Source organism: Rutidosis leptorrhynchoides, chromosome 7, assembly GCF_046630445.1.
Source record: "Rutidosis leptorrhynchoides isolate AG116_Rl617_1_P2 chromosome 7, CSIRO_AGI_Rlap_v1, whole genome shotgun sequence".
NCBI classification, from domain to species: Eukaryota; Viridiplantae; Streptophyta; class Magnoliopsida; order Asterales; family Asteraceae; genus Rutidosis; species Rutidosis leptorrhynchoides.
Window position 1 is genome coordinate 173264348 of NC_092339.1, and position 25269 is coordinate 173289616.

The 25269-nt window shown below is 34.2% G+C and overlaps 1 pseudogene; it reads left to right on the forward strand.

The window, feature by feature from the left end:
* Window positions 1-530: 530 nt before the first annotated feature.
* Window positions 531-24430, forward strand: LOC139859793 (probable amidase At4g34880; annotated as a pseudogene).
* Window positions 24431-25269: the final 839 nt, after the last annotated feature.

Below are 25269 nucleotides of genomic sequence, written 5' to 3' on the forward strand. Positions count from 1 at the left end.
ATCGAACAGCCACAAGGATAACAGAACCGAATACAACCAGGTGACAAGATTAAGTGCCAAGATTACAGAGAGTGAAATGCAATAACATTAACAGGATCAATCAATTGAGACAAACAATTGATTGATCAACACAAGTTTGGATTTTAGGGAGAAAGTGAGAACTAAGTAACCGGCTGTAGCAAGAGTGCCAAAACGAGTGTGTAACCCTAGAGGATCACCAGCAAATATATACACCAAGAGCAACATAAGCCACCCTCCATAAAACATAAATGTTACAACCAGCCCCCTTGAACTTTCAATCAGCAACAATAGCTCCTGAGGAATGAACCATCATGCAAGGAAGGACCAGAGACACTGCACCAGCAGTCCTATAATTAACAGACAAACAAAGCAAGTTAGAAATACCATTAACACAAGATAAGCTTGATATTTCATCATTTATTTTATGAATTTCAATTTAGTATTTTATTTTTATTATATCAAATTAATTTAAATAAAATATTAAAAATCAATTAAAAATAAAAATATAAATGGACACTGAAATGAACACTGGCGACACTTCCACCTTACTCACTGTTAGTCAATTTCAGTGTCCATTTTGAACACTGAAATTGACCTTGGTGTAAGTACACGGACCATGTGCTCTAATTCATAAAATAGTATATGGACTCTCACATCACAATTATAATATCATAGAAAATTTTAATTATTAACCTTCAATAATTAAGGTGATGAGATGATAGATGCTATTCCTTCTCCTAAGTGCTAGTTTTATTTATTTATTTATTTATTTATACTTATGTTCTTTTTCCACCATTATAAACACAAACTAAGCATCTCCACATTCAATTACACTAAATTCACTTATAAGTTCTTCACATAAAACATATCATACGTCAAGGGCGGGGGTAGCTGACCTGATTGCCCTGAAGTGGCTCCGACCTTGGTAGCAACAACGTTAAATCAAGAGCATATTTGCGAAAAGCGCATAACATATGTTCTGTTAGAGCCTAGAAGAACGTATGTCTAGGAAATATTTAGTCATTGTTGCTAGCTCTTTGATTGGATTTCCTATAGATAAGAAATCCAAGATTAACGGAAATTTGTGGTTGCAAAACCCTCCGTCTTTCATATAATTTTTTTATCTTCTTACTAGTATTTTAATGAATTCTCCTTAATAAAAGTAAATATTTGGTCATACATTGACAATTTATGAAATACTTGCTCATAAAGCATTTGATGATCATATTATATTTCGAACATCATGTGCCACACAAAAAGCATAAACCTTTTTTTAACTAAATTATAACTACTTGACCAGTACAAGAAGGAATAAAGGAACGCTAAATCATTTTTATGAAACATACCCCATTAATTAAACCATGATAAAAATGAACAAGAAAATAACACCTGCGATTTTTCTTGTAATTCTAATCTTGTAGAGCATAGTTCCAACTGAAAGCTCTGAATTTACTATACCTGAGGCCAGTATCAATGAGATTCAAAGAGCTTTTAAACAGAACAAACTTACGTCTAAGGATTTGGTTAAGTTTTACATCAAGCAGATACGGAAACTCAATCCCATCTACCGAGCAGTCATCGAAGTGAACCCAGATGCAGTTCAACAAGCAGAAAAGGCTGAGCAAGAAAGAAAGGATAAGTCACCGAATTCGAGATTTAGGTTGCATGGTATCCCTGTTTTAATAAAGGATAACTTCGCAACTAAGGCTATGCTTAATACGACTACAGGATCATACGCACTTCTTAAGTCAGTCGTGCCTCGTGATGCTGGTGTAGTTAACAAGTTGAGATAATCAGGGGCGATTATACTTGGGAAATCAAGCTTGAGTGAATGGGCTCATTTTAGAAGTTCGATTGCACCTAGCGGTTGGAATGCTAGAACTAATCAAGCATTGGTAAGTTGCCAATATTCGTCACCTTCATTAGTTTTTGGACAATGATAATTAAAACATTGCTTTATCATAAATATACTAAAGCTGTGTAGTGTTAGTATCGTTACAAGAGGTCTTAAGCTCAAACTTCGGTAGCAGCATCTCTTGGGGTGGCCAAGGATAAGAGTTAGAAATAGTCATGGGATACCCAGATTAGGAAGCGTATATTTGAGTAAAATAGCCTGGTATTGTGAATAGAAAAACCGTATCCGGTATCCATTTACTCATTTGTGTATTGTTAATTGTTAACATTACTTAATAACGCACAATTGTGGTGTATTATCGAAAGTGATGAATTTAATATATCACCCTTAACTTTCTTAACTTTGGATGTGTTTGATAAAACTGAATAATTAAGTGTTAATGACTTAAAATATGATGATTGAAAGGTTCAGATTAAACTTAGTTGTGATTTACAATTACCTATATGAATATTGTAAAATAAATGTGTGAACCTTGTAAATAAATAAGGCTATTCAGATGTCACAAATTAACGCATTGATTGATGAACTGTTTAACATTTAGTGTTGAACCATTGATAAATAAATGCACCATTTGAATGCTAAAATTAAGTAGATTCATAAGAAAATATATTATTGTTTATGTGAATACTCGAATAGTAAAGGTCATAAGCAATTAATGGGAAGTTTTATTATTAAAAGACTCATTGAATTTCTGTAGAACCCATATGTAGCAAAGCTTGATCCATGTGGTTCAAGCACCGGATCAGCTATATCAGTTGTAACAAACATGGTTACTGTATCACTTGGTACAGAAATAGATGGATCGATTATTTGTCCTTCAGATGTCAACTCAGTTGTCGGGATCAAACCAATAGTAGGCCTCACAAGCCGATCTGGTGTCATTCCCATTTTGCCTAGGCAAGACTCAGTAGGGTAAGTCCAAAATATTCCATCATATTTTCGCTCTTAGTTTAAAGATATCCAATTAATTTCGCTAATTATTATAACCAAATCTTGGTAAAAAACAGACCGATATGTAGGACTGTGACAGATGCAGTGATTGTTCTTGATGCCATTTTGGGTTTTGATAAATATGATGCAGTTGTAGGATTAATGTGCAAGGTACAACATACAACTATATGGCTAAATTCATTTGAGCCTTCGGAGTCACACATATATACACCTAGACGTCAAATTAAATATATATATATGATGTATATATATTGTTGTAACAACCCGACTTCGTTTTACCAAAAACACGCCCTAAAAAAAATTTCTGGGCCAGTACATCTGGACGGCGTCCAGTTTTCTGGACGGCGTCCAACTCTAAAGGACTGGACGGCGTCCAAGCCCTTGGGACGGCGTCCAAATGAACTAAAAGTTCCTGATCAGTTTTTCAAATTCACGCGAGCGGAAAACCCGCTTCCCGACACTTTTAAACGAAACAACTTTCACAACACATCATATTAAGTAAAACTAAGAGATTTCCGCAATTAAAATAAGTTTTACAACACCGGGCCCACAATGACCCGTTTTACAAATAATGTAGCGATTTCGACCCATTTATCTCTTTAGACGGATTAGGACTCTATAACCCAACCCAACCCAATACCAAGAGCATAATTTCGGAGACTACCAAATCCCCAATCCGCGTCCATATAACCAAAAGCAACCCCTTCGAGCCCAAGCGCTCCTACGCATCTAGTCTAACAACTACCTAGCTTCATAACACAATACCTGTAAAAAGGTAAACAACGAGAGGGGTAAGCATAAAGCTTAGTGAATGCAATAATTATACACATACATATATAATATACCTACTTGCAAACACTTACTCACATACCGCATACATGCTAGCAACACAATTAGCTTATCATCACAAGAACAAAGCTATAAACCTCCAATATCACAAGCTAGCACAACAATACCATATATATAACCCGAACAATATAATATGCTACACTACAACACAATAACCATGGTTAACCAATCGTACAAGGGAATGGCGCTCGCGAAAATGTGACAACCCGGAAATTTCAACCAAATTTAAACTTTATCTTTATATTATTCCGACACGATAAGCAAAGTTTGTTAAGTTAAATATCAAGAATTTTAAATTGTGTTCATACATTCATTATAACCTCGACCAAATTCTGACAATTCACGAACCGTTATATATAAATAAAATGTATATATATGTATATATATATTATAACTTGAGAATATTAATAAAGTATTAAACGTATAATACTTTACATGAACGTATTTGTTTCAATATGTTTATCGATGGAATTAGAAGATAATATCAAATGATTGATTTATCAGATACATTATGATATGATTACGGGTCTATGTTATGAGGTCCACTGTGATTTAAGAAATCTATTCTTTTTGACAACATTCAGAAAATGGTAAAGTGATTTATAAGTAAGAACGTGAAGTGTAAATAACTTAGATGTTGGATATCGACAAGTTATGTAACTCGACATTTTTCATTAAGATGATTTCATACGTTTATTTAACCTTTGAACTTTATCCCATGCTTCACCAACAAACTGTAATTTAAAAACTTGAAACATATTATGAATATATATGATTTTACTTTTCTAAAACATTTTATGATATAACGATTTCCATTATTTTAACCTTTAAACAAAATGATTCTTAAAAATATATTTGGTTTTGGAAAACAAAATTATTATATTTATTTGATTTAGTTTCAAACGTACAAAAACGTTTTCAGTTTAAAAAGAACTTTATTATTAAAACGTATATAACTTTTATAAATATCTAGAACTACTTTTGACAACTCATTACTTAACCAGTATGATAAAGATAACGATATTTATATTTTATTTTATTAAATATATATAACGATTTAAATTAATATTATATATATTTATACGCGTATTATACGTACATAGTTTTATACTTTTACTATACTTAAACTTTACCTTTACTTTATTTTTACTTTACTTTAACTTTAATAATTCACTTTAATAATTCATACTTTAATAATTCACTTTAATAATTCATACTTTAATAATTCACTTTAATAATTCATACTTTAATAATTCACTTTAATAATTCATACTTTAATAATTCACTTTAATAATTCAAAAATCTATTATAAATAGAATTCAATAGGTTTCATTATTTCATAAGAAACTTGAAAATATTTTTCTCTAAACTCTCTCAATCGATTTACATATATATATTTACTCCGTATTATTTCAAGATATTATTAGTATACATAAAATATTACGTCAGAGTGCTGTCCGAGTGATTTCGAAATTGTTTTTCGAGTGGGATTGGATTAAGGAAATTATGGGTTATAGCTATGGAGGTGATTGGGTATGGTTCATGGGTATGCTCGTGAGATCAATATAGTGTTTATCATCTCCGTTGCGTCTACGTACCTTTCCTGCAATATTGAATCTCAATATTGATACGTGAGTACTCATAATTTAACTTTTACATACTAATAGTGTATCCCTAACTAGTGCTCGAGTATATAGGATTATGCATGTTTGTACTTTTGATATTGCCTTTAGTTAGGTTATGTTGAATCCTGAATTAGTAGTTATATATGCGACTGAGATAAGGTATAAGATATGCATGTCGTTGGAAAGCTAGCGAAAAATTAAGAACTTTTCATTTTGATATCGAATGATTTCGATGAACAGATTTGAAGTTATAGTCCATCGAATTTTTGTATTATTATTAAAAATGATCATTATTATCGTCGTTATTATCGTCGTTCTAGTTTTATCTTATTATTATTATTATTATTATTATTATTATTATCTTTATCAATAAAAGGATTTATCATTAAAAATTGTTATTTTTTTTATTATTACTATCGTTATTATCGTTAAAGTTATAATTAGTATTATTATTATTATCCAATTATTATTATTATTATTATTATTATTGGTATTATTATTATTATTATCATTATTAATATATATATCATTATTTAAAAATGGTTATTGTTATTGTTATTATTATTATTACTATATTATCATTAAGATAATTATTAGTATTATCGTTAATAATGTTATAGTAACTATCATTATTAATATTAGTGTAATTAAAACAAATATTTGTAACACCTAATTATTTTGATTACTATTATTATCATTATTACGAACACGATATAAAAGACGATTAAAAGCTATTAAACGAAACGATTAGGAAATAATGGGTAAGAGTATCATGATGAAATTAAAATATTATAAGATATTGATTTAGATAAAATTATCGTTCTTATTATTTTTATCATTACTATTATTATTAAAATTATCATTAGTATTAAAACTATCATTTTAATAAAAATTATCATTTTAATAGAAATGTCATTGTTACTATAAAATATCATTATTATTATTATTATTATTTTAAATAGAATTATTATTTTAAAGATAATATTAAAAATTATCGTAAATATTAAAGTTATCATAATTAGAATTATCGTTTTATCATAATGTCATCTTAGTAATTATAAATATTGATATTTTTATAATAATAATTATTATTACAAAAATAATACAACTTTTACTTACTATCATTATAGATATTATTTTATCAAATAAATATTTGATACACACATATTTTACTACGTGTAATAACTTACTTTAATAATACCTATCATATTATCTTTATAATATTAAATGAACCCTATAAATTTTATTACTTAATATATATAAAAGTATATTTTATTATATAAATATAATATAAAATTTTATTTATTAATAAATAAATTATATTATTTACTCTAATAAATCTTTTAAAAATATTTAAAAATATAAAACGACGATATTTAAACTATATATTAATCATGTATAGATTTTTAGAAATTATTTTGAGTCAAATTTACTTTTGTTGACTTTTGCATATTAGTCTCGAGCATTAGGATTGTGGTACACTATGACTTGACCTAATTTGTTAGACAAATATTGACCAACACATAAATATATATAATTAATTTAGGTTCGTGAATCCGAGGCTAGCCTTGCACTTGTTCAATGACGTTATATGTATTTTTACTACGAAATACAGTATGGTGAGTTTCATTTACCTTTTTACCCTTTATATTTTTGGGACTGAGAATACATGCGCTTTTATAAATGTTTGACGAAATAGACACAAGTAATTGAAACTACATTCTATGGTTGAATTATCGAAATCGAATATGCCCCTTTTTATTAAAGTCTGGTAATCTAAGAATTAGGGAACAGACACCCTAATTGACGCGAATCCTAAAGATAGATCTATTGGGCCTAACAAACCCCATCCAAAGTACCGGATGCTTTAGTACTTCGAAATTATATCATGTCCGAAGGAGGATCCCTGAATGATAGGGGATATTCTTATATGTATCTAGTTAATGTCAGTTACCAGGTGTTCACCATATGAATGATTATTTTTTTGTCTCTATGCATGGGACGTATATTTATGAGAACTGGAAATGAAATTCTTGTGGTCTATTAAAATGATGGAAATAAATGATTATGATAAACTAATGAACTCACCAACCTTTTGGTTGACACTTTAAAGCATGTTTATTCTCAGGTGTTAAAGAAATCTTCCGCTGTGCATTTGCTCATTTTAAAGATATTACTTGGAGTCTTTCATAGCATATTTCGAAGAACGTTGCATTCGAGTCATTGAGTTCATCAAAGATTATTATTAAATCAATTTATATTTGGATAGTGGATATTATGAAATGGTATGCATGCCTGTCAATTTTTGATGTAAAGAAAGATTGTCTTTTAAAAACGAATGCATTGTTTGTAAAATGTATCATATAGAGGTCAAATACCTCGCAATGTAATCAACTATTGTGAATCGTTTATAATGTATATGAATGGGTCCTTTCAGTTGGTATCAGAGCGGTGGTCTTAGCGAACCAGTTCTGCATTAGTGTGTCTAACTGATAAGTCGTTAGGATGCATTAGTGAGTCTGGACTTCGACCGTGTCTGCATGTCAAAAGTTTTGCTTATCATTTCTAGTCGGAAATCATCTGCTTATCATCCATAGGAAATTACCTGCTTATCATTATTAGTCTAGACACATCTTGCTACATTAATTGCATGAGTAGTGTATAGACAAAATTCATATCTTAGCGTATCTGCTAAATCATATCTTATCGTATCTGTTACTTTAAACTTTGCCTGACATATCCCGCAAATTCCTCCGTAATCTATGAAATCTTTTGATCTCTATATATAGATATCCTATGTAAATAGAATACCACCCGATAGCCGAAAAATCATTTTATATCGAAAATCCTTTATCCAATCGTACGAAATGGAATTTGTCATCAGTTCAAGTCACTCGGATTCCGAAATGGAATCTCACTCAAGCTCCGAAAGCAGTGTGACCGGAATGGATCAACCAATCAGTCATCACCTATTCTGGATGAATTGGGGATGGGTTCGTAGCCTCCTCAATCATTGGAAACAAGAAGAAGGCGATCCTTTCCATCCACCACATTGCCCTCTTGGCGAAGAACCTGAAGCACTTACCGGCGAACCTGTTAGAGACACCATTTTCTCTCTCATTTCCAGGGTATCTCGTCACGATTATATACTACATCAAATTCTAGATTTTATTTATCCGCTCGTTCCGACCGACAATCATCCTGGAATAATAGAAGAAGTCAACGAACTTCGCGCTCGGGTTGTGGCTTTGGAGAATATGGTGCAGAAATTACAAACACCAGCAGCAGCACCAGCAGCATAACCAGTACCACCATCATCAACGCCAACAGTACCATTACCACCTCCAACCACAACCGCGTTGTAAACCTCAACTTCACAATCTGTCCCACGAGCATCAACGTCATACGCACCATAGATACCAAGGAGTACCAACAACAATAACTGACGAAGTATTAATTCATAACTTCATTGGAGAAACATTCCGCGGCGATTATATAATCTCTAAAGTCTTAGAGATTATCTAATCTAGCCCTAACCATAAATCAGTTAAGATAACCAAAATGATAGAAGGAAGAGTAGAAACCCTGACAAAAATGGTGTGTGATTAACAAGTTAAACTTGTTTTACCAACAGCATCAACAATACCGTCAACGTCACCAGCATCGTCAGTACAGTCAACATCAGAATCAACAACACCTATAACATCACAAACTCCATCAGTTCAAGAATCACTGTGGACATCATTACGAATCAATAACGTGTATATTGTATCAACAAGTTATGAAGAATTAACTCATTCCCTCTGAAGAAATTATATATATATATATATATATATATATATATATATATATATATATATATATATATATATATATATATATATATATATATATATTGAAATAAAAAATAAATCTTTCCGTGCTAAGCTATTGTGTGTGAATCTTAACTACTCGGTTAATTCATATTACAAATATGCAATAATGTATGTCCCTTGCCCGCAACTTAACCATCGTTAACTACAATCTCTGTCTCAATTCAACAAGTTCCAATTCCTAATAAATCAAGTATATATTTGATTTTACACTTCATCATTGATGTAACCGAAACTTTTCAGATAACATCATTCGTACTTTGCGAAGTTCACAAGAATTTAACGAAAACCAACATCACATCTCAACAAATAACGAAGTATTGATTCATAATTTCAATATTATTGAAGAAATACTTATGTAACCTCTAAAGCCTTCAAGGAATTATTCAATTCTAGTTCCAACCGTAAATCGAATGAGTTTAATTTAGTATTAACTCATTAAAATCTATGTTACATCTGATGAGAATATATACATATATATTTTCATAAAGACTGTAATAAAATTCTTATGTACAAAATATTAATTGTGAAAATTTTTTAACGGGTAGGTAATACCCGAGAGATATATATAAATTCTCAATTAATATGTTACATTCTTCGAATCAGATTAAGCAAATTATCAATTATACTTCCTACTTTCACAATAATATACATTCTTTCATAGAAATCAAAACAACCATAACCATTCAAACCCAATTACATATTCTGATTTTAAAATCTCAGAATTCAATTCGAGATATAACCGGTACCATCACTTTTAGATTCCTACATCTTTCAAAGCTATACTTTGACTTTAAAAGTGTGTTAGAACATCAAATGTATACAAACGATTACAATCTGTGTTCAAACCCTTCGAAAATCTCTGAAGACACTTCAAATAATGAGCAATCGAGATGATGATCCAACCACATATTACCCACAGTTATGTACTTAAAAAGCTCTCGAAACCAAAGTCATAATTCAACACATATATGTGTCAGATATTTTGGCATTTATTAGCCAAAATAACCTTGCAATTCCTTTGCAAAGTAGCAAATTATATCACAACTCCAGCAAGACAACTTCAATTTTTTCATTCGGAGTAGCCTTATCATAATTTTGATATATGTGATTACCCTTTTGTTACCGGAGAACCTTTCATATTCCACCACATTAGCAATAAACTTACCAACAACTTCACTGATCTTGGGCATTCCGGAGAATCTTTATATTTATCGAAACCTCATCATTTACTCATCTGCCTCTTGTAACGAGAATTGCCATACAAATCATTGGGAATTAGCAATCAGTATTGTGAAATCTCACAGCATGTTGACGCCAACAGTTATACATAACGTCTATTTCCAAGGCTTACATACTTCGAATGTGAAGTTTCTGAAAAACACTCTGAACTACGAACTAGTTCTCGAAATGCTGATGAAGCAACAAAAACTATAAACGACCTTAGCAGTAAAAAGTTTGATGATAAAGATTAGTGTATTAACAAAGCTCAGAAATAGAGAAGTTTTGGAACTGGAAAACGGATTGAGCAAAGTATGAAGGAGGCTGTGGACAAATCACAAAGACTGAACCTGCCTTCAAAGAATCCAAATAATTCAGTGGCTGCTGAAGTCATTAACGAATACCTTGCTCCTGACACTAAACCCTTACAGACAATATTCTTCATCATCCTCTGATATTAGAAATTCTAAGATATCATCGTATCTTTCATTATAAATATCCTCCATATTTCTGAAGATATTTCCATAACTATTCTTATCTGGAATCATTTATCTCTTTGCGCTATCTGTATTACATCAAAAAGGAAACTGTTTAGTTCCTATACTCTGTAAACTTTTGAGTTTAAAATATGAATGTTTTTGAAGTAGTATTGGAAACTGAAGCATGAGTTAGTATAATATAATGACACTTGATCAATGTGATTATATTACAGTAATTCATGCTGAGTTTCTAAATGGAACGTGATGATTCACAAATCATAACATCATCATGTGCCATGTTATACGACTCTTGTATTCTATTTAACCTCTAAAATATCAAGAAAATATTTCTTGTTGATTCGGCCTTTTCCAAGGTATTCTAGTAATTTGACAAGTCAAGATCGTGCCATCACAATTTCCTTCCTAGAACATTAACAATGTTCATTCCAAAATTCATATCTGTGAATTCTGGACCATTACAAGCGGTGCTTAATCGCAAGAAGAAGAAACGAAAGGACAAAACTCCGAAATAAAAATTGGGGTATAAATTGCAGCAAATAAAAGAGAGCATTAACTGTGGATGACAATGATTATAGAAGACAGAAACAGAGACTTTGAAATATAAGGGAAGATATAAAGCCCACCGACAAACCAAAAATTATAAACCATATATATCGATGCATATAGCAATATAAAGACACGGGAGAACTAGAAACACTATAAATCCAAGAGTATAGTAGAAGTAAATAGATTCTTCCGGCGGTAGATGAAAAAAAAAAGAATGACCGATATGAAAGTTATAAGTATATCGAGAATCAGAACTGGATGGAGCATATTGATGAATACTTTAAAATATGAGTTGAGGGGGAAAGAATAGAAGGTGATGAAACATGACTAGGAACTTAGAAATCAACAGATTTAACTCACACAATGACGGAATAAGTGAATCAAACCCTCTAGTGAATAGGTTAAGCTTTTTGGGATTAATTTAGTCATACCACAAATAAATCAAGTGTGATTAGATCAACACCTAGAGCTATTATTCACCACCTGGGTGATTTGGGTTGAGAGAGAATCGGAGGAGCTCACCAGATCTGAGTGTGTGTAACAAATGAGATTCTTAACCTAAAATGAAGAACATAAGACTTTATATACCCTTGTTGTTGACTCACCCGTACGATTCATCCATCACACATACGAGTTGGCTTCATCAGCCGTACGGGTGATCACTCACTTGTGTCTTCTCATTTAGGTTGTAATTGTGACTTAGCTCAGCATCAACTGTGCGTATGAGCCTGTCAGCCGTACGAGTGAGGCTTCACTCGGACGTCTGACAAAGTCAAACATAGTCAAACATCCAAATCTCGTTCCTGCAGTTGCTGTAACCACATACAAACACGGATAGGATAATTACGAACGATCATGGTGGCCTGTAAACTGTTGTACCTGCAATGGACGTGGGTAGATGTCTAGGGACTTGCATAAAATGCATCAACAGAAAGTGTGAGTTGTAAGAAAATGAAGGAGGGGAATTTATAAGAAAATCTCCGAAAGAAGAATTAAAATGGACGATCGCATTTAAAGCAGATCCTAATTCCTTTTGTTACCGGAGAATCAAATCTTATTACAAAGATTTTCTTCAAATCCCTTGAAATCTGGAAATCAATCATATCTACGTCAAATGATAAGATGAATCTACACTTCATCATTTCACTCTTCTATGTTAGCTTCATTTGTACTCTTCATATAAATGGATTGTTTATCCAAATTATTCGCTGATGATAAAACTCTAATTTTTAGCCTGTATGCATCATGAAAACATACTTATTATCATTCACGACCTTTCCACTCAAATTTCGGGACGAAATTTCTTTAACGGGTAGGTACTGTGACAACCCGGAAATTTCAACCAAATTTAAACTTTATCTTTATATTATTCCGACACGATAAGCAAAGTTTGTTAAGTTAAATCTCAAGAATTTTAAATTGTGTTCATACATTCATTATAACCTCGACCAAATTCCGACAATTCACGAACCGTTATATATAAATAAATATGTATATATATGTATATATATATTATAACTTGAGAATATTAATAAAGTATTAAACGTATAATACTTTACATGAACGTATTTGTTTCAATATGTTTATCGATGGAATTAGAAGATAATATCAAATGATTGATTTATCAGATACATTATGATATGATTACGGGTCTATGTTATGAGGTCCACTGTGATTTAAGAAATCTATTCTTTTTGACAACATTCGGAAAATGGTAAAGTGATTTATAAGTAAGAACGTGAAGTGTAAATAACTTAGATGTTGGATATCGACAAGTTATGTAACTCGACATTTTTCATTAAGATGATTTCATACGTTTATTTAACCTTTGAACTTTATCCCATGCTTCACCAACAAACTGTAATTTAAAAACTTGAAACCTATTATGAATATATATGATTTTACTTTTCTAAAACATTTTATAACACCTAATTATCATTATTAATATTAGTGTAATTAAAACAAATATTTGTAACACCTAATTATTTTGATTACTATTATTATCATTATTACGAACACGATATAAAAGACGATTAAAAGCTATTAAACGAAACTATTAGGAAATAATGGGTAAGAGTATCATGATGAAATTAAAATATTATAAGATATTGATTTAGATAAAATTATCGTTCTTATTATTTTTATCATTACTATTATTATTAAAATTATCATTAGTATTAAAACTATCATTTTAACAAAAATTATCATTTTAATAGAAATGTCATTGTTACTATAAAATATCATTATTATTATTATTATTATTATTATTTTAAATAGAATTATTATTTTAAAGATAATATTAAAAATTATCGTAAATATTAAAGTTATCATAATTAGAATTATCGTTTTATCATAATGTCATCTTAGTAATTATAAATATTGATATTTTTATAATAATAATTATTATTACAAAAATAATACAACTTTTACTTACTATCATTATAGATATTATTTTATCAAATAAATATTTGATACACACATATTTTACTACGTGTAATAACTTACTTTAATAATACCTATCATATTATCTTTATAATATTAAATGAACCCTATAAATTTTATTACTTAATATATATAAAAGTATATTTTATTATATAAATATAATATAAAATTTTATTTATTAATAAATAAATTATATTATTTACTCTAATAAATCTTTTAAAATATTTAAAAATATAAAACGATGATATTTAAACTATATATTAATCATTTTGAGTCAAATTTACTTTTGTTGACTTTTGCATATTAGTCTCGAGCATTAGGATTGTGGTACACTATGACTTGACCTAATTTGTTAGACAAATATTGACCAACACATAAATATATATAATTAATTTAGGTTCGTGAATCCGAGGCCAACCTTGCACTTGTTCAATGACGTTATATGTATTTTTACTACGAAATACAGTATGGTGAGTTTCATTTACCTTTTTACCCTTTATATTTTTGGGAATGAGAATACATGCGCTTTTATAAATGTTTGACGAAATAGACACAAGTAATTGAAACTACATTCTATGGTTGAATTATCGAAATCGAATATGCCCCTTTTTATTAAAGTCTGGTAATCTAAGAATTAGGGAACATACACCCTAATTGACGCGAATCCTAAAGATAGATCTATTGGGCCTAACAAACCCCATCCAAAGTACCGGATGCTTTAGTACTTCGAAATTATATCATGTCCGAAGGAGGATCCCGGAATGATAGGGGATATTCTTATATGTATCTAGTTAATGTCGGTTACCAGGTGTTCACCATATGAATGATTATTTTTTTGTCTCTATGCATGGGACGTTTATTTATGAGAACTGAAAATGAAATTCTTGTGGTCTATTAAAATGATGGAAATAAATGATTATGATAAACTAATGAACTCACCAACCTTTAGGTTGACACTTTAAAGCATGTTTATTCTCAGGTGTTAAAGAAATCTTCCGCTGTGCATTTGCTCATTTTAAAGATATTACTTGGAGTCTTTCATAGCATATTTCGAAGAACGTTGCATTCGAGTCATTGAGTTCATCAAAGATTATTATTAAATCAATTTATAGTTGGATAGTGGATATTATGAAATGGTATGCATGCCTGTCAATTTTTGATGTAAAGAAAGATTGTCTTTTAAAAACGAATGCAATGTTTGTAAAATGTATCATATAGAGGTCAAATACCTCGCAATGTAATCAACTATTGTGAATCGTTTATAATGTATATGAACGGGTCCTTTCAGAAAATGCCATCGGTGTTCATAACATCCGTTAGTGTACTTAACACCTCGTATCACTAAACCCTAGGGTGGCACCTTAACACCTCGGTATTTCACCCCGAGTGGCATCTTAACACCACGATGCTTCACTCTTTACTTACGGAGTGGCGTCTTAACACCTCGACACTTCACTCCTAGGTGGCATCTTAACACCTCGATGCTTCACCCCGAGTGGCATCTTAACACCTCGATGCTTCACCCATCAATTCCTTAGAATGGCATCTTAACACCTCGATGCTTCACTTCGAGTGGTGTCTTAACACCTCGACACTTCACTCGTCACGTGAAACGTGGTGTCTTAGCACCTCGACACTTCACATTTCATGCTACAACAAATAGATACATTATATACCTACGCATATAATTATTCCACTCACCTTGGAATGCCCGCACAAGTCATGTACAACATGATCTCCGTCCTCAAATCCGAGCAAGTAATCACCTATATTACACATAGGCAAAATATACACATAAATAGCCATTATCTAAAAGAGAACCCGACACAAACATCCCTTAGCCGAGGGATCACACCTTGCTCGCCAAAACCCGCCCATTTAATCACCTAATGGACATAAACCAATTACCACTTCGGGTGGTAATTCATACCCAATATACAAAGTACAATTTAACTCAAATTATACTTAACACCAATTAGACCTAGGTCCCGACACTAGGTTACTACTTAGGTAGTGACCATTTCAAACGTCAATTACACCAAAAACCCCAACACGTGCAATATTGACCCATATTGCTTTTGACCACGCTTGACTTATGTTAAAATATCATTTTAACCCAATATTACTACCCGCGAGTAATTACATCCCAAAAACATAATTTAACACTTAACAAAAGCGTTTAATATCCCTTTAATCTAAATTAGTGTCATTATCAATTTGACCCAATCAAAGTCAACCCATTTTAACATAAGTCCCAAAAACGCCCAAAATCACTAACGACTAGTGATTATATTTCCAAGACATTAACTAACACCTAAATCAAGTATTTACATACTTGATTCGCCAAAACTCGACTCAAAACTTAATTTGACACCGAATCAAGCTTACTTGACCCAAAATACCCATTTGACCCATTTTGACCTAAATTAGGGTTTACACCCAAAAATCAAGTCAACACAAGTGTTCTAAGGTTTAACCGACACATGCAAGGTCCAAACTAACAATTTCATCAATTGAAATCCTAAGTCACCCATTAAGGCTTACTTACATGAGTCTTACCCAAAACCCCCAAATTTCACAATAAATAGGTTTATAACTCTAACTAACATAAACCCTAACTCAAACAAGAAATCAAACACTACAATTCGGATTAGGGTTTACCTCAAGCACCAAAACGAGCTCTAGTAGCTAGAATCACCAACAAGCACCAAGAACCACTCCAATTTGGGCAAAAATCACCACCTTCATCACTAATCCAAGCTTCCTCTCTCTAGAAACTCCTCTCTCTCTCTAGGGTTTGGTTGGGAGTGTTTGTGGGTGAAAATGAGGATAAGGGTGAGTTTAGATCAGTTTTGATGGCCCAAACGACCCCCAAGTGAAAAGACTCAAATACCCTCTTTTAAAAGCTTCAAAATGTCACAGCTGGCCCGTCAGGCCTTTTGGACGGCGTCCAAAAAGCTTGGACGGCGTCCAGATTAACTGACTCAGTTTTCTGAACTTGTTTTGGTCGTAACTTTCAAACCGTAACTCCGTTTTCGATGAATCAAATATCGTTAGAAACGTAATGAGATTTCCTTTCTAATGGTAAGGTTTTAGAACATCAAATCCAACTTTATTTGGGATCCAAATATACGCTTACATGCCTCGTATTTCGAATGACGTTCGAAATAATGCGTAACTGAAAAACGGGGTGTTACAACTCTCCCCTACTTAAATTGGATCACGTCCCCGTGATCTCCGTCACTTTAACAAACCGGACCCACACTCAAAGGTCCTCCGACATACCTCCAAACTCGATATCTATAACGTTTCCATTAATTCGGATATTTCACCACACGCTAATAATCACTAGCGCGCATTACCACAACAAACCGTATCTCATACACTCAACGTCCGAATGCCCACTTAGGAAAAATACGGAAAACACCATTATCCCTTCAAGTTCTCTTGGCTAAAACTCGCAACAAGCTACAACCATAACTATATCACCCAACGCGATCTATTAGGTCCACTACGCCACGAACCAAGTCTTGCATTAATCCAAATCAAGAAGGATTCATGCCGCGTCGAAACTCAGTACATTCAACGGTCCATAACCGTATCACTCAACGATCGCACATCCGCTTATGTGCAAACATTTGCTTTCAACCCCAGAAACCCATGATTCTCAATTTTACAAGTCGATGCCAACGGGGCAATCGACACGCTCGTCCGACTAATACTTCTTACAGTCACCACAACCGGGTTATTCCTTCAATGAAGAAATTTTGGTACTGCCAAATAATTACATTGGGAACACAAACTTTCCCACCAATCGATCCGCACACGACCACCAGTCTCTGGATTAATCCAGGACGACATTAATACACCACGAACTAGGAAAAACATCACACTCGACACAAGGTTTCTCCTCTGAACCATATAACACGTCTTCCTAGTTCTAGCATAGAAGCTATTCGCATGCTAGAATCCTATCAACGGCGAACTATCATCACAAAATTTCCGCAATTCGCCACACGACTCACAAAATAGTCTCCAAATCCGGGTGAACCTTCCTACCTAGACCGTCCGTTAAGGATGGCCTCGACATTTCAATGCGACCTACGGGTCACATCACTATGGTACACACTCTCGCAATCCAAACAACAACCGCGTGTCTCGACGTGAGACAGTCAGAACCGGCGCTCCCCGCCTCACAACCATCCACAAAATGGAACAATCCACTGAAAATTCTCACGATCACATTTCCTGACAGGGAAAATACAGTATTCACCACCATCTCGAACTCGTACTCACTCGACAGTACTATCCGAGTTTCACACCAACCCAAATTTATATCACGAGAGCACCCGCAATAACGGTTACATTCGCTCACTTCCGTGATCTCAAGCTTTACATTTGGTCTCATACCGCACTTTGGTACTACACGATCACCTTGCTTAAAAAGAATTACACTTCATTCGATCCCATCATCACAATTCTACCCATAACATTCCGAAATTGTAACTCACAATCGTAACGCACGATCTTGAGTCAACATCAACAACCCGTCACTCTTCTTCGTTAGGGTCTATGAATCCTTATTGAGGTCTAGCACGGTACACTCGGAGACTTCAGTATACAATACACCACCGGGTCTTCCTCGAGCGGCAGTAAAAACTCCCCCACTTAGGATTCAGCTCCATATTCTCACCATCAAAATGATATCATCCCGTGGAATTGTCATTCCACGACACACATGACCATCCTCATCGTTGGTCATACACACCAAATCGTCCTAATTTCACCTTAGGCTTTCAGAGCCATCATACACAATCATTAGAGATGTCGTACACGCGACGACATCGCACCTTCATACCACGATTAACAACTAACAGCCCTTCATCGTTCGCAAAGCGAACACCACCAAAATCCTATGTACGCCTCTAAACCTAGGCATACACCAATCCGCTTAATCGGTCGTGAATCTCAGTCGAGATCACCCGCCCTTCCACGCAACGAAACTTTATCGACAATTGCTCACTCTCATGGAGAAGAGTGACCAATTCCGATACCCTAATTGTGTCCACCACAATATCAACACTTCATCATACCCTTCGGACTAACCGACCATTAAATCCGTCACCGGCTCACCGGTCATCTTTACCCCTCTATCACTTAAGAGCAACAGGATTCGCTCACCCGTCACTTCATAAGAAGTATTCATCACAATGCTCTTAAACTTCGACTTTCGCAACCGTCGAATTACTATCACCCATCGATCACTATTATAATATCCGATGCTTCCAAGGGTATTTCACGGGCACCCTAAGCACAAAGTGATCACACCACTACCGGAGTTGAACATTACACTAGCAGGTATAAAAAGGCACCTGACGCATTGTCATGTAGACTCCCACAACAATCAATCGAATTTTAGAAAATCGATCTTTAGGTTCATACACCCGATGTAACCCATCTCTCTATAATAATGACCCGAAGTCATACTTTCCAGACAACCTTACGGTTTATTGTCTTATCGAAAGTTCCAAGCGATCACACGCTACCCGCAATTTTCACAAAGTACAAACGATATGGCCTAATGAGGCCCTTCATCTAACACTAAGGAGATGCTCGGGAACACCAAGTCTTACACCCTTTCTACATCTCGATAAAACCACTACTACATGGGATATTCTATTAGGAATGTTTCCTTATAAGCCACAACACACTAACACAATCATCGTTATACGGGTCCCACTCCCATGAGTTTAACGACCCAAAGACTCCTCGATTCGCCAATTCCAAGGCGACTCACAACTAGAATCCTAACACGATTCTCTAACCATACACTCTACCGAGTGTAACTCAAAACTACAATCATTAGACTTGTCGCATTCCATTACGGAATTCAATTCCTCATCGAATCCACGCAAGCGTAAATCGGTCATCCTAGTTACGATGGGTAACTAAAACCAATTGCAATCTCAACAGTGCACCCAGTACTTAGGGTGACTAAGCACGCACCAAACTCGTGAGTTGGCTCGCTCACTTAACTAACCGAATCCACCGTAACACTTCCCGACTCGTAACGAACTCGATGTGTCAACAAGCACATCACCCGAGACCACTATAAACTAGGAACCAATAAAAGATTCCTAACTCGTCCCGCTCTACCCCAACCATGCCACGTTTCCTCCGTTCGGTACTTGTCATGTCATGCTCGATGTCAAGATACACTTTCGTAATAATGGTGATCGGTCATTATTACAAATGCGTACCTTACCATTTCCACATGGTCATGCAAAGTACTTTACCCGGACTGACGCAACATTCACACAAAATAACACGCGATAACTCCTAGTACCCGAATGACCAAAGTCCTTACCGTGAACTTGATCACTCAAAACCGCCAAACATTCGAATCTCTCCAATAGATTCATCCCTAAGATACCGCACAAAATATACCTGTATATATACACCTATATACAATATAATAATAAACGTACACAAGTACACCACAACAACAAGTCAACCTACAACCTAGGTGACTATCACTGAAACAACGTCCAAGTTCGCTTACTTACATTAGGCACTATCTGTCTAAGGCACTAATTTACACACGAAATAAGGCCCCACATAATCACACTTTGGACAAAAACAAGTCCTAGTTAGTCACCTACTCTAAGGCACTAACAAATCTCAATCCGACCCGTATTCCTATAAGTCCCGCAAATAACGCACAACCGCCAATAAGTCTAAGACTAGGCACCTATTCCAAGGTCACCTAATTCCCTTAGACTATGCTCTGATACCACTTGTAACAACCCGACTTCGTTTTACCAAAAACACGCTCTAAAAAAATTTCTGGGACAGTACATCTGGACGGCGTCCAGTTATCTGGACGGCGTCCAGCTCTGAAGGACTGGACGGCGTCCAAGCCCTTGGGACGGCATCCAAATGAACTAAAAGTTCCTGATCAGTTTTTCAAATTCACGCGAGCGGAAAACCCGCTTCCCGACACTTTTAAACGAAACAACTTTCACAACACATCATATTAAGTAAAACTAAGAGATATCCGCAATGAAAATAAGTTTTACAACACCGGGCCTACAATGACCCGTTTTACAAATAATGTAGCGATTTCGACCCATTTATCTCTTTAGGCGGATTAGGATCTATAACCCAACCCAATGCCAAGAGCATAATCCCGGAGACTACTAAATCCCCAATCCGCGTCCATATAACCAAAAGCTACCCCTTCGAGCCTAAGCGCTCCTACGCATCTAGTCTAACAACTAGCTAGCTTCATAACACAATACCTGTAAAAAGGTAAACAACGAGAGGGATAAGCATAAAGCTTAGTGAATGCAATAATTATACACATACATATATAATATACCTACTTGCAAATACTTACTCACATACCGCATACATGCTAGCAACACAATTAGCTTATCATCACAAGTACAAAGCTATAAACCTCCAATACCACAAGCTAGCACAACAATAGCATATATATAACCCGAACAATATAATATGCTACACTACAACACAATAACCATGGTTAACCAATCGTACAAGGGAATGGTGCTCACGAATATGCCATAGGTGTTCATAACATCCGTTAGTGTACTTAATACCTCGTATCTCTAAACCCTAGGGTGGCACCTTAACACCTCAGTACTTCACCCTGAGTGGCATCTTAACACCTCGATGCTTCACTCTTTACTTTACGGAGTGGCATCTTAACACCTCGACACTTCACTCCTAGGTGGCATCTTAACACCTCAATGCTTCACCCCGAGTAGCATCTTAACACCTCGATGCTTCACCCGTCAATTCCTTAGAGTGGCATCTTAACATCTCGATGCTTCACTCCGAGTGGCGTCTTAACACCTCGACACTTCACTCGTCACGTGAAACGTGGTGTCTTAGCACCTCGACACTTCACATTTCACGCTACAACAAATAGATACATTATATACCTACGCATATAATTATTCCACTCACCTTGGAATGCTCGCATAAGTCATGTACAACATGATCTCCGTCCTCAAATCCGAGCAAGTAATCACCTATATTACACATAGGCAAAATATACACATAAATAGCCATTCTCTAAAAGAGAACCCAACACAAACATCCCTTAGCCGAGGGATCACACCTTGCTCGGCAAAACCCGCCCATTTAATCACCTAATGGACATAAACCAATTACCACTTCGGGTGGTAATTCATACCCAATCTACAAAGTACAATTTAACTCAACTTATACTTAACACCAATTATACCAACCTAGGAAATCTACAAAGTACAATTTAACTCAACTTATACTTAACACCAATTATACCAACCTAGGTCTCGGCACTAGGTTACTACTTAGGTAGTGACCATTTCAAACGCCAATTACACCAAAAACCCCAACACGTACAATATTGACCCATATTGCTTTTGACCACGCTTGACTTATGTTAAAATATCATTTTAACCCAATATTACTACTCGCGAGTAATTACATCCCAAAAACATAATTTAACACTTAACAAAAGCGTTTAACATCCCTTTAATCCAAATTAGTGTCATTATCAATTTGACCCAATCAAAGTCAACCCATTTTGACATAAGTCTCAAAAACGCCCAAAATCACTAACGACTAGTGATTATATTTCCAAGACACTAACTAACACCTAAATCAAGTATTTACATACTTGATTCGCCAAAACTCGACTCAAAACTTAATTTGACACTGAATCAAGCTTACTTGACCCAAAATACCCATTTGACAATTATTAGTGGTTTCTCTCCTTCAATCAGTTTCTTCAAGAAAGGTATATCTTTTACTCACTTTGTGAATTACATATTTTGACAATTATTAGTGGTGTAACTGGATCGATGGGAAGGTTTAATCGTGTGCATGTTTTATTAAATATGTGATTATTTAATCTTGTAAAATTTTGTTCATAAAATAATAAAAGATTATTATTTTAACTATCCGCTGCATTAATCTGAATTGTTAAAAGTACACACGATTTTTCAACAGCAGTGGCAACCAAAAAAGCCTCAAAGTATATAGCACAAGATGGGTACTTAAAGTATCTAAACTCTGGTGGACTTAAAGGGAAGAGGTTAGGGATAATGAGGGCTTATTCCTACTTTGGATTCGCTAATGACACTAAAACCTTGAATAAGTATAAGAAACATTTTGATATACTAATGTAAAAACTTAACGCTTAAAAAAATTCACAACATACCTTGTTTTTTTATTAGCTTTATAACTACGTCTAACATGGTTCTGCTGCAATTTTGAATGTCAAGCGAAAATGGTGTTATTGTGATAGAAAATCTTGAAATTGAGAAGTTCGATCATATAACTTCAATGCTCTATGGTGAGGATATAGCACTCGTTGCAGAATTTAAGATAGCCCTGAATGCCTACCTAAAGGAGCTAGTTTCTTCGCCCGTGAGATATTTAGCATATGTTATAGCTTTCAACGAGAAATTTGTAGATTTGGTAAGTGAAATTCACACATATATAGCCAAGATCAACTATATTTACTTTCTGATAGTAGACCAATTCGAAATGGTCAATCTTCCAAGAATAATAGTTTAAGAAGAGAGCTTTTGGACTTAACTAAACTTTTTCATTCATACTCTTTAATAATCAAAGTTACACGCATATTTATACTAAGGATAACAACTAAGTGCATGACCGAGAAAATTGTAAATCATTGGATAGATCATGGGTGTTGCAAGCATGGCAGCAAGATTTGAGGAACAAGCATGACTCTTTTAAACTCTGCACGTGCAAAACATTCCCTTATTTATGCAACTTCTAAATGCAAGACTGGACTTGAATGAACGGCCCATTAACGGGCTGGATCCTTCGTGACACGTTTGGGCCTCACACAAATTGATATGTTTGACCCATATCACTTTCAGCTTTAAACATCCTTAACCATCACAAAGGTCGCATAGTGGTTAGGTGAAATGATGTCCTCGTAAGAGGTCTTAGGTCAAAACCTTGTCAATATCTAGGGAAAGGGTCAGAAAATGGTCATTCGGATACCTGGTGAGACCACGTGCATCTGAGTCAAAAAAACAATTGACTTGTCTATCCATTACAATTAATCATATTCTGTTAAACAATATATTTCAGGAAAAGCTAAAAGAATACCCGCAAGACTGGTTTTGGGAAGCTGAGAAGACTAACGGTATGAGCAAGTTAGAGAAAGAAGCGTTGACGAATTTAACAAAAGCTTCAAAATATGGGTTTGAGAGGTCAATGAAAGATAACAAATTGGATGCATTAGTGACGCCATACGTTGATGGTTCTTCAGTTTTTGCTATTGGAGGTTATCCAGGAATTAGTGTTCCGGCTGCATATAATGAAAACGGGGCTCCGAATGGTATTTGTTTTGGAGGTTTAAAGGGTTTAGAACCAACATTGATAGAAATCGCTTATGGGTTTGAACAGGCTACTATGTTCAAAAAGCCTCCTGAAATATAGGATATCAATTGTGATCAATTATTCGGTAATGAATAATGATGATCCTGTTATAATGTTTTTGATTAATATCTATCGATCGAACTGATTATTGTCAGTGGCATTTGTTAGGAATTGGTAGCAGAAAACCCAAACTAACGATACCCCTCGTTAGCAAAAATCTAATTCACACAAGAATCGTGTAATTGAATTATACGCACATATAACAAACGGATAAATAAACAACGATAAATATGAAAAACGACATAAGAATTTAACGTGATTATATCGCATCTCCAAACACGGAGAAGGGTTTAGCCCACGAACGCAATACAAAGATTTTTCACTAATATTTTCGTACACATAATTACAGGAGGTTAGGGTTATATTATATAGGGTGAAAAGTATAATAATAAGTGACCTTTCAAATTGCAATTAAAAGTCAAAATAAAGTTACTGGTAATCGACAGGGATGAACCGTGACCCTTTTAGTCACACCGCATCCTGAAATTTTTGTCTAGAAACTTGGGCTGAAAATGGCAGGTCACCCCGCATCTCAGATAGTCACGCCGTATCACTGAAATTTTTCCGAAATCCATATCAAATTAAAACGTCAGATGCGCCGCAACAAAGAAGGTCATGCCGTGTCATAGATCAACGGGCAATTTCCAGACTGTAAAACACGAAAGCGAAGCAGGACTTGGACGTACTCGGTCACAAACTCGTAACCGCTACAAAACATTAATATAACTCGTCAATAGATCAAACCATGCTCAATAATACCTACGAAAAACGAGTCAAACAGTAATATAAATAGGTGCAATAATGTAATAAATATTAATATTAATGCGACTAGGATATGT